The sequence below is a fragment of the Apis florea genome, unplaced genomic scaffold (assembly GCF_048593485.1).
Source record: "Apis florea isolate Af1SG1 unplaced genomic scaffold, ASM4859348v1 contig_3796_pilon, whole genome shotgun sequence".
In the NCBI taxonomy this organism is placed as follows: Eukaryota; Metazoa; Arthropoda; class Insecta; order Hymenoptera; family Apidae; genus Apis; species Apis florea.
The window spans coordinates 98,928-111,228 of NW_028256858.1; the positions used below are offsets into that span (position 1 = coordinate 98,928).

At 34.2% G+C, this 12,301-nt stretch overlaps 2 long non-coding RNA genes across 7 annotated transcripts in view; one reads left to right on the forward strand and one right to left on the reverse strand.

Annotated features, from left to right (window-relative positions):
* LOC147656327 (uncharacterized) overlaps window positions 1–1,069 on the reverse strand; it is a 47,438-nt gene extending 46,369 nt beyond the window's left edge. For 2 of the 5 annotated variants that reach the window (XR_015294614.1, XR_015294612.1), the window contains exon 1: window positions 376–1,069. This is a non-coding gene — a long non-coding RNA (uncharacterized LOC147656327). The remainder of the gene's footprint in view (window positions 1–375) is intronic. The other 3 variants (XR_015294615.1, XR_015294613.1, XR_015294616.1) reach the window with 3 other exon arrangements.
* LOC147656328 (uncharacterized) overlaps window positions 710–12,301 on the forward strand; it is a 116,202-nt gene continuing 104,610 nt past the window's right edge. For both annotated transcript variants that reach the window (XR_015294619.1, XR_015294617.1), the window contains exon 1: window positions 710–1,707. This is a non-coding gene — a long non-coding RNA (uncharacterized LOC147656328). The remainder of the gene's footprint in view (window positions 1,708–12,301) is intronic.

Below are 12,301 nucleotides of genomic sequence, written 5' to 3' on the forward strand. Positions count from 1 at the left end.
TATATGAGCTCATATGAAAAGTATATATTGAAATGAAAAAGAATCGTTCAAATATTTATCAAAAAATAGCACTTGAAATGGTGACTATAACTATAAATCTTTTATTTATATGTAAAAATATAATTTCATTGAAAAATATAAATGGAAATTCTACCAAATCTCTTTTTATATTTTATTCTTTAATTCTACCAAACAAATTTTCTGATTTGTAAATGGATACAGGTTATATAAATAGATTTTTTTATATTTCTGACAGAAATATAATTGAAATTTTAAAAAAAGTTGTAAAATATTAATAAAAATATTGAAATACATTATTTAAAATATAAAATAGAATATAAAATAGAAAAAATATGATGTAAAAATTGTACTCACATTGCTATTGTTTAACCTCAATTGAAACATTGCTATTCACTTATAACATTCCATGCACGAATATCTATACATATCTTCTCATATTTCACACGAATATATTACACGACACACAAAACTAATGAAAGGGTTAAATATTAATTCAAATGCAATAACTCTTACCAATCGTCGTCTCAGTGGTCAAGATTTACGAGGTCACGATCACCGTCAAAGAACACAGTTTCTGAGACAAACACAGATCATCGAAGAGGCAGATGCTCTCTGATTGGCTGGCGGATCTCGCGCGGATGCGTACGACTCTGACGTCACGCTCGCCCAGTTTGAAATCGTCCCAGTCGTCAGTCGCGCGCCGAACGTCGAACCGAATACACGGGGTGTTATACGTTTTTTCTCATTAAATCTTTGCACGAAATAACGTTATATTTCACGCGCTAATCATCGAAACACAATATCATCGTTGAGAAAGTTCGTTAGTGATTACCAATAAAAAAGTGACGTTCGATATTATCGACCATTTTAGTGCAGTGTCATAACGAAAGTTCTATCTCTTTTTCGCGTACTTTTTTCCGTGAACTCGCCTCGATTCGATTGTCGTCGATGATCGTGCACAACGAAAAGGAAAACCTTCTTCAATTACGTGATCTATCTTTGTTACTACGCACAATTGACAGCATGCATTTGAGTGATGATGGATAGCATTTCTCCGGTGAATGCATACCAGTGAAACGTTCTGTTCGCGAGACCACGTGATCAGTGTTGGGAGGTTATGTGAACGACGCATTTACAAAGCCGCGATATTATAATCTGTCAGACATCGATATTTGTGCATTGCGTATAACTGCGTTGATTGGCTGTAATTTCGATATCTCGAATAATCGATGAGAATAATTGCCTGTACATACAACGCCTGATGTGTTTTCGCGTTCGATCGATACTAATCGATATTAGTACGTTAAACGGTCAATGTGCCGAAAACGTTTCAAATTTAGTTTAATATGCGCAACACGGAGAAACGGACCGGTTCAATGGCGTCGATTTGACTTCGTGGAATTCGTGATTGTCCTCTGAAGCATAACGTCCTCGTGTTCACATGCCACACCTGTGTTTTTCCTTTTTTCGAAAGTGTTTCACGTTTAATCTACGCTCTTCGATGAACAAGGGAGTATGATGTGTTGATGTTTGTGTCGCGTCGACTTAAACCTTGTGTGTATTGTGTGTGCCAGATGTCAAGACGATAATTGGTGCTGTCTTAAGGACGAGTGATTCATGTCACCATGCTGACGATTGTTTTCCTGCTCGTTCTGGGCCAACTGGTGGTACAGGCGGACTATTTCGGTAAGTTGATTTATGTTCTTTTGTATATGTAGAACAATGCGATATATATATACGTACATTATTCGTGGCTTTATCGTTGAAAGCTAAATTCTGTTGATCGATGGTTAATTGTACAATAACGTACAATACAATGAGAACTTTGAATTCATTCTTATCGTGTTAGAAATTAGCTAATGTCACGTTTGCAGTGATTAGCATGCAATAGAATGATGATTGATGTGCGTTTGAATATGAAGTTAGGGAAGAAAGGAGAGAATTGGTTTAATAAAGTGAACTATTTCTTTAGTTATTCCATCATGTCATGTAATTTGAAAATTAGATATAGAAATATCTATTTTAAATCTATATATTATTATATATATTATATTGCTACCAAGAACTTACTTTTTTTTCTTATTAGAATTAGAAATAATTATTAATATATATAATAATTTAATAAATATATTTTTATTTTAATAATGTTCGATATATATTCTAATATATTTCGTATTATTTTTTAAATAATTTCTTTTTTATTAGCTATATTTATCTTTTTTCTCTCCATTTCAATCCATTTTTTAATACAAACGAAAAAAGTATTACGAAATGGCACGAATTTTAATCAAATCGAAGTTTTTACAAGTATCTTAAAATGGGATCGTAAAAAAGTTTCCAAATTTATGCTTTCTTATTCATATCATGAAACGATGTCTCAATATTTCAAGTCCCATTTTCGGTTTGACAATCTAAATGCGTTTCTAAATTTTATGCTTTTTTAATATACTGATTGGAATAGTATGAATGATATCATAGTGTGCTATCTTTTTTTCATAATATTATAATAATTCATGGAAAATAAACAAAGTATTGAATGAAAAATTAAGTTAATTAGATGTCAATTAAAATTCTTGTTGATAGATTTCCATGATTTTTATTTAGAATAGTATCACAAATATCATTTCGATGAATAATTTATCTAGATATATCTTTTATAGGTTATTAATAGATGAAGTCGTACAATAATGATATAAGCATAGTACATTCATAAATTTTTATTCGCTAAGATCAACGTTTACGTGAATTGTTAAGGTTGCAATATGCTTTAGTTAGAAAATCAGTACTCTAATAGGTGATTTAAACGCTTAAACCAATCTAGAATAATTCCGTATTGCGCCACGAATAATATTTTAATAGGATTATATATAATCTGTTCTCGTATTATAAAATTGATATTTGTACGTTATATAATGAATTGTATTAAATTAATTTCCATTATTCGCGATACAAAAGTAGAGTTATTATATATGAATAATATATAAAATATTTTATAAAATTCAGAAATTTTATCTCTCTCTTTTTTTTTTTAATTTTTAATTGAAATTTTTTAAAACCATTTTTAAAAATTTAAATTTCGGAACTAATAATTACCTCGTCATGGAAATAATATGTTTTTAGAAAACGTCTGCGTTTAATTCTCCCTCAGAAATCTAAGCTGTCTACGATAATTAGCATAATTGCTTAATGAAGTTAAAGTTGCAATGCTGGCACCATATCTGTAATACCAGCATTTTCTCGCATATTAGACTTGGTTAGTTGTGTCTTGTTTCAAAGCTGCAAACCTTGAATCAGCTTCTAGCCTAAATTAGCTCGCTTTCCGTATATATATATAATATTATTTCATCCAAGTTTTGCAATATAGTTTTCATTCAATAAATTTTCGAAAATTTCCATCTTTGAAATCTTTTGAAATTCAAATTATATAATATAGCTAATACAGCAATAGAGTTCCGTTTGATAAATCTTCGAAAATTTCCATTTCGTAATCATGCAAACGAATGTTGAAGATCTTATAAAACGTGATAGAAGTTTCTTCGAAGAACCGGTATTCGTTTCGAGTCAAGCCTGAAGGCATTCATAAAAAGGACAACGTGTTTTTGCGATAGTTCTGCTAATTAAAACACGATTGCACCTTTTATAGATTACAGTTTATTGCGTAAAACCTTTTGCATTTGTTTCACTGTAGTTGGACGCGACAGTTTGCAAAAGAGTTCCTTATAACGAATTTTACTTGGAAAGAAGGATTTGTTCGACATTAGTGAAATAATTCAAATCGATTGTATCGCTCTTCTCGGGAATTTTATTTCTTCTTAGCTTTAATTCTATTTTTCTTTTATTTTACAACTTCAATCGTTAATACATACCCTGAAAAATAGTTTGTTAACTGAAGGATCTATGTAACGAGTGTTCGACTAATTCTCGAGAGCATGGAATATTTAGAAACATCCGTGGTTAGATACATCCGAACTGATTGCGTATTTAACAAATAAAATCCGTAGAAACTATTTAGCTTTATATGATTGCAATTATAAATGAACGTGATAGTTGCACAATAACGATGAAATTTAGCGATACAATCGAAAATATAAATTATTTTCTATCATATATCCCTTAAACTGGTTATTGCTAATTTAATATTCAACATATTCTTAATGTAATGTTACGTTATATCCACACTCTTGGTTACTCACCTCATACGTTATTCCCTCACGTGTTTGCTTAATACGATGCTGACGCATATCGCTTAGATAAACGCCATGTAACACGTGTTATAGACAAGAGATTATAGACGAATCACGTTACAGTAAATGCAAAATGAAAGGCGAAGAATTCTCCTCGTGGCAATACTCGGATGAGATTTATCATCATATCGTTGAAAGGTAGACGGAAGTGGAAGTCGGTGGTTACTATATCAACTTATAATTAAGCTGATTTTATTTCATCGAAACAGGTTAAACAGTTCCCTCTGATCGATGAATAATGGACGAAGATTTCTGAAAACGATTATGCAAATGAATAGGATATCTCGTATAGGAAATATTGTTCAGATAGTGAATGAATCATAAATCTTCTTCCACTTGTAGAATTTTAATCGATGACGTTTATTTTTAAATTTATTTAACGCTTATGTTATAATATATATCTATCTAAAATTCTTAGTATACTCTACGATTTTAATAGCCTGCTGATAATAATAATTTAAATTTATGTAACAATGATAAATTTGATGGGAAATTTGAAATTTTAGAAAAAGGATATGAAATATTAACGTAAGTGTTAAAATATTGAATGTGATTATCTGTAAAAATCATAGAGATTAGTAATTAGTAGTAAAATGATAGTAGATGGTAAAATGAATAGGTGACAAAGAATGAAACTGTCGATATAAATGCGAAAAAATTTAAAAAATCAATCGAAATCAATCAAACAATAGATTTTGATAGCAAATACTTTAACTAAAAAAGCCATTTATATCTTCTACAATTTTCTTTTAAACTCACTTTAGAAACATACCTTCCACGTACTAATAATAATCGAAATATATCGAAAAAATAGTTGAGCTCCGCATCTCAATTCCATCCCGTGGAAAATATATCGCGTTCGAAGCATCAAGCAACTCTATCCACCGTTGCGCAAGATGAACGGCTCCATTCACGAGAAACAGAAGCAACCGAAACCGAAACTTGGCGTTCATTTTCCGCGATACCGATCGATCGAGGTTGCTTTCGAGGAATATCGAGCGCGCTACCCGAAAAGTAACGAATCGAACGCTTGTTGGATAAGGGCGAGGCGGAAAACTCGGGCAAACTTCTCGAGAAGACGTTGGGGGGCTGCGAAATGGGAACGAGAGTAAGAATAATGAAAATAAGAGGGGAGAAACGGTTGGGGGAGAGTTTGCAGAAAAGCGACGAATAGCGAAGGAAGCGCGTAATTACCCTCGTAAATCTATCGGGCATTTCGCGAAAAAAGGGCGGAATTCGTGAGACGAGGAATCCGACCAAGTGGAGGAACTCTCTCTCTCTCTCCATGGCACTTTGTCGATGGCCGGTCATTCGGATCGCTCGTAAATTCTTATTATAATTGGCGTGAGTCGTGATTGGGCATAGGCGAGCAATTCGGAAGTTCGAAAATCGTTGCCGCCGTCTCCATAAATCGTAGTCGGTGACGGTGGATGATTACGAATCCTCGCGAGAAAGGTGAAAAGGAAAAGAGAAAAGGAATATGTGAAAGAGGAAGGTTGATACATAGAGAGAGAGAGAGAGAGAGAGAGAGAGAGAGAGAGAGAGAGTAGGGGAAGAAATGAAGAATGGAATGGTTTTTTCGTCGTCGAGAGAGATAGGCCTTTGCTGGAAACTGGTCTCATTGGTTTCAATGTTTGCAATCGACTAAAGTACTCCAACGGTCTCGTCTTACGATCTCATCTCGTCGTAATACCCGGGGTTGATATTTTACAGTAGATAAATTACGCGGATACGGATGGAGAAGATGGGATACGAATTCTTTGTTCCGTTGGTGGGGTATAAATCGCTTGCTCTATGAACTCATTGTACGAGATGAATGTGTTTTGATCATCGCGGAAAAAGAGAAAGCTAGACGATATCGTTTCCCCGTTTAAGAAAGAAACGGTCGATGCACACGTCAGATATATTAATTCGTATATGATCCTACAATATTTTCTTTCTCCTCTTGCAAAAAGATGAGAATATCGATCTTCTCTCTCGTTTTATCATTATATCATATAACTTATGTAGCTGTGATGCACGCTCGTACATCATAGTTCCCGGAGAAACGTTTCAAAGGGAAATTTTATCGCGACAGAATTTCGCAGTAGGTGCATCATAAAATTATTTCTCGTGGTCGCGTTATGCGTTCGCTTCATAACGGTGTATATCTCGCCGTGTTTGTTTAATTATTAAAAATGAGGTCATTCATTCATCGCGAAAGCACGCGCTCTATAACACGGTTTGTGAAGAAACAATACACACAATGCGTAGGAAAAAATCAATGGGCGGAGAGAATTTTACGTTTTTCTCGAAAACGGATTTGTCTCTTCGAACGGATCAATTGCTTGCACAGTAAACAGTGTATTATCGCATGACAAATCCAGTTTTCCCCAGTGGTGTAAAATATCAAACAAGAATCTCGATATGGTTTTTTCTTCCAATATTTTTGCAACACGCCTCGGCGACAGTATCGATCCCCCCTTCCGTTTCACAAATATTTTTATCGGCGGTTTTATTTTCGACCGCCTGCGGTCGCTGCCATTGGTTTCCATTAAATTAGTTCGTTTAATGTCGCAATCTCTAAAATACGATGGAATTCTTGGAAGTAATAAGCCGATTTGAGACGATTCGTTCGAATAATTTCATAATTGATAATCTTCGTCCACGAATAAAATGCTTCTCGAAGGATTCTTAATATTTCTCGGGAATAGGTCGATGTATTTATCTGTTTGTTAAGAGAAATATATAGGAAATCATTGATCTTCGCAGTGAAAAGTTTCATAATTTTCACTCCAGAGAGTGCACGGACGTACGGATAATTTTATACGTGTCTGAGGAATAATGAGACAATTTTGAAAGAATATAATTTTTGAAGAAGATCAAAGGAAACGATTTTTATTCAGTCCAATATAATATAATAACGCATGTAAAATATTTGAAGGACGTTGGAAATTAATAAATTGTTATTATATTTCGATTATATTTGAGTTACTTTAATTCACAAAGAGATTTAATTCGCCACATATTATTCGATTAAATGAAAATACAGCAATGTCGAAACGAATCAGATATTTCTGACACATTTATCCAAATTTATAATTAACCAACAATATATCCGCATATACAAGAATCCATGGACAATAGATACAGATCCGTGAAGATATACACATATGCAAGCGTGTCCGTACAAATTATTCTCTCATACAAAATTTCGATTATTTGAACACACGCTTCACAAATATCAAACCACAAATCTTGCGTGCATGGATACATAACTCTTCTTGTGTTTCTCAACACAACCAAGCATCCTACGCTATAATCCCCATTTTCTTTCGTACGTAACAATCCTGGCTGCACTTGCCATCCATAATCGATCTCGATTCTCTCGATTCTCTCACCAGTTGGATGAGAAAGAAAGGGGGGAGGGGGAGGAGAAAGGAAGCGCGAGAAGAGGGACGTGTTACGAACTTCTCCCCTGTCGAAGTGGTCGTTTGCCTTGCGCCTTCTTTTTCGGTCGAAGGAGGAGGGGGGTGAGAAGAAAAGTTGGCGAAACGGTGGAAAGAGTAGCTCGTTTCCAAGCTTTTCCATTTCCATCCCCTGTTTCACCGAGTCGCGTTGCTTGGCACGGGTTTAGCGAAGTGCATTTACCTATTGTACTCGCCTCGGCCGCCTTTTCGTTGGGATTCGAAGGGTCGACCAATCTTCGTAACTGCTCGCGTGTAAATTCCCTCTCTCCCCCTCCCCTTGTGCGCCTCCAATCGAAACAGAGAGAGAGAGAGAGAGAGAGAGAGAAAAGAGAGAATAATCGGATATAGTTGATATTTGAATCTAACGCCGCAAGCCCTCCAGGATTTTCTTCGCGTCTCGGCAAACGTTGCCTCTTTGTTTCCGTCTCCGGGCAACAGTTCAACCAAATCCTAGCCGAGCTTTTCTATATTTATTATTATATTTTCGAAATGGCTTCTCGAAAAATTGAACGAGTTATAGATCGTATCTCTGGAATATGAAAATGGATTCTTCTTCTCTACGATAGGAAGTGTCGGTTGCGTAAAATTGGGTAATTTGTTTATTTTGTTTCATGCATAGTTTCATGCGAAACAGCTTGGTTTGGTATCGAAAAGTATTATAGTTGAGTTTTGTCTTTTGTCCGGATGTTATATGAATATGATGTTTTTTTGTAGGGCTGTTTTATTTATAATCTAAATGGAAAAATTTCTGATCGAGAGATTAAACGTGAATCGAATGATCAAATTACCAAAGTATTGTATTCCATATGAGTGGAAATAGGAGAAGGCCAATTTGCAGGTAAAAGCATCTGGCGTGCAGATGTGGCAAATGTGTTATTTTAAGCACTTTTCGAATAGAAGCGATTCCGTGGGTATTGGATTAGGTTAGAATTTGAAAACGGCAAATATTTGCAATTTTTCATGGAAGCAATTTAAAGTTTTAAAGTGGAACGCTCCACAGTCGACTATTAGATACTCGACGACGACTTGCAGATAGATAAAATTCAACGTACAAAATTTTTCGTTAATACCTCGTCTAAAACTAATAAATAATCGAATAAAATTTTATATTTCAGATTCATCCTTTTCGTGTCATTGTTCAAACTTCTACGATTAGTAGTTGTAAATCTTTATCGTTTTCCTGATCGGATCAATTTGCATGAAATTTCGTTCTACATGTAAAATTATCTTATTTGATCGTTGTTGAATCTTCTTTATCGTATATCTATTTCCTATATTTTCAGGTTCGATATTCCCAATTTTTTCTAATATTTACGGATTGTACAGGTAAACGATTAATGGAACGTAACCTATATTCGCATTAATTGCGTGGATTAACGAAATGATGGCTACATTAAATTATATGAATAAACAGGCCTCCTGAACACAAGTAGGGCGTTTCCCTGATATCTGTTTTCGCGTGAATTTGTGACTAAAATTGGATGCTGCATCGTGCTGATAAATCATATTCATCCTTATCAAAACGGTAATCACATAAACCGGTGCGTACTGTGCCGTTCGACCGATACGTTTCATTTTGCCTGTCCGATCGAACTGTTTAATAATTTCATATTTGGCGTAAAATTATTCAGATGGAAATGTTTAAAATATCGAAATCGTACAACATTATTCGACGCGATCGAATAATTTTTTTTCGTACTAATTTCTCGTAGAAACACCTCAACTCTTTTTGGATTTTCGTTCTTATTACACACTTTTTTAAGTTATTATTTTGATTAATTACATAAAATTCAAAGTGTCGTTTCATAGGAATTTTCTTTGAAAATTTCTCATGTAAATCCTAAGAATACTCTATTGGAAAAATTTCTTATTATCATACCATATATTTCTTCGTTCCATAAATCGTACGCAATAACATTTAATCAAGTGTACACACGACGAAAATAATTCTCAATGAACGTTGCTTATCACCATTTACGCGTCCAAAATCTACCGCGTATCGTCGAAACGCAATTAATTACAAATTCCTTTTGCGCATATATCGGCCTCGTTACGAACAAACGGACAGCAGCGTGTTCAGCGTACCTTAACGACAAGAATATCAACGGATGCTCAAAGGATAATTGCATAAATTAGCGCGATTGCAGATGGATAGTGTTTACGTCGCAAAACAACGCATTTCGAAGTGAGTTTCGACCTGGCCGATTCGCTGGCCCGGTTAATGGACGTGAAATTATCCGAATGCACTGATCGGTTGTCGCATTTATTGGTTACGATTGATGAGACGGGCTGGATGTAATACGTGGATAACTTTGGGAATGAGGCGTGTGCGCATCGCGTGGCCCCGGGCTCATTATCAATCGTCGATTCTCAATTGTTGTCTCCTGATCGATTGCGTGTCAGTTGTAACTGAAATGGTTATAATAATCCGTTAATGACAGGGTTTGCCAACGTGAATCCATGAATCCTACTTGATTGCAATTTAAGCGATAATGCGACGAAGATGTCTAAATTCGATCAATGAAATTAAATAATGTCTTTTTCTCTTCTTTTTTTTTTTTTATTTTATTTTATTTCTGTCATGTAGAAATGGTTGTAAGTAGATTGTGGATTTGTGCAAAATTTGAATACTGTGCAAAACTATGCAGAATATACTGAAAGACACAAAATAAAATAAAGCGAGTAATAATAAAATATGTATAAAAATAAAAATAAATACAGTAATAACAGTATTTTGATGTTTGAGGAATGAAGAAAATTTTTATTCAAGCTTCTCTTCCTTAGCCATCTGCTATAATTATAGAATTAAATTCTTTTGAAAAGATGCAATGACGAGTTTTTCTCTTTTGTTAAATTCTAGCATTGTATCTTGAATATAAATCTTACAATTAGTTAAATTCTAAACATATTTATGTCGTGACAACATTTTGATATAAATGTTAGGAAATATTATCAAGAAGCAAATCAATTAAAATTGTTTCAGATAATAGATAAAATTTTAAAAAGACACACGATACAACGATAAATGCTTAGGAATATTTAGGATGTTTTTATGACCAGGAAAACCTTTTTCTCTCTTGTCATTGATACAGATTTATCTTTCTACAAGTTCACAAGTATCTCTTATATCGAACTATTCGTTCTAATTTCATCAACCATACCATTTTGTCTCCTTTTTCTCAACTTTCTTCTATTTATCTTGGAACGTGGCTCGTTTCGTTCCCCCAATATTCCTCCAGTCTCTTACGTCTCGTCATGAATTATCTGAACTTCTCTACGATTTTCCCTCAACTTCTTACTTCTTCCGATACAATTTCTCCACTTCCTCAATATCTCGACTCGTGTTTTCCATTATTCGCGCTTTTTTTTATTGCCCTTTATCTTACTACTTCGCCTCCCCAGTGTCACGGCCTTGTAATTTTTTCTCAAGGAAACCGAGGAAGCCATCCTCTCCATCCTTGTTGCTGCTTTTTCTTCTTGACAATCGCGTTTTTCTAATATAACGAAACTTTTGAGCCCGGCGCCGTTTATTAAATTTCTCTTCCACGTTTCCACGATTCACGACAATCTAAATCAAGTTGATTTTAATAAAGGGAAACTTGATCAATTATCCCAAGCATAAATTACAAATTTATATGTGTAACGTACATCGTTTTTATTTTATCATGGATTTTAATACGGGAAAGGGACATTTAATTGTCGCTTTTAAATATTTTCGACAATATTTTTCTGCATTAAATATATTCGATATTCGAGCTATTCTCATTTGTTCGATTATTTCCACGATGTGTATACATTCCTTCGATTAATCAGATTTATTGCAACAGGGTGAACTATCGAAGTATGCGACTATCGAAATTAAAAAATCGTGTTCGTTCATTTCAACGATTAATCTTCATTAACAGTGCGATGGAGACTTGAAATACGAATCAATTATATTCTATTACATTATACATTCGTGCATTACTGTCTTTCTTTCTTTCTGACTGAAAGTACTGGCGCATATCTGGAAAATTGTTGAACAAGTTTCTACAATGGCGGAAATATCTGTTGGGTTCGAATTAAGAAGTTGTATAAAGAATGGAAGTAAAGTTTCTAAAGTAAAAAAAAAAAAAGAGAGAGAAAGAAGGAAAGAAAGAAAAAGGTGGATGTCCAACTAAACTTTTAACTTTATAATAGTTGAAAATATGGATAATTTTTGCGTGTATTTCTTTTAAAACATAAGAGAAAGAAGAGGAGGAAGAAGAAGAAATCATAAATTTCCTTCCTTTATAAATTTTCCTTCTTTGCAATTTCATTCCATGCAACATCACATCTTATTAAACCTGGAAACGCAAATTAAAAATTGTTAAAAACAATACAGACAATTTCAAAAAATAGATCCAACTCGAAGCACATGGAGCATTAAATCTTTCACCTCTGCATAATTACAATACGCGTCGAATCGTTGATTTACGACCGTCTCCAACCCCTGCCAATCCCCAGTTTCACACGTCCTTTACAATTCTTTCCATCCTTATTCAAAATTTCCGCTGTCTTGGCGAAACCTTTCCATATGCGCCTTCCAACTTAGGACTTTTCATATAA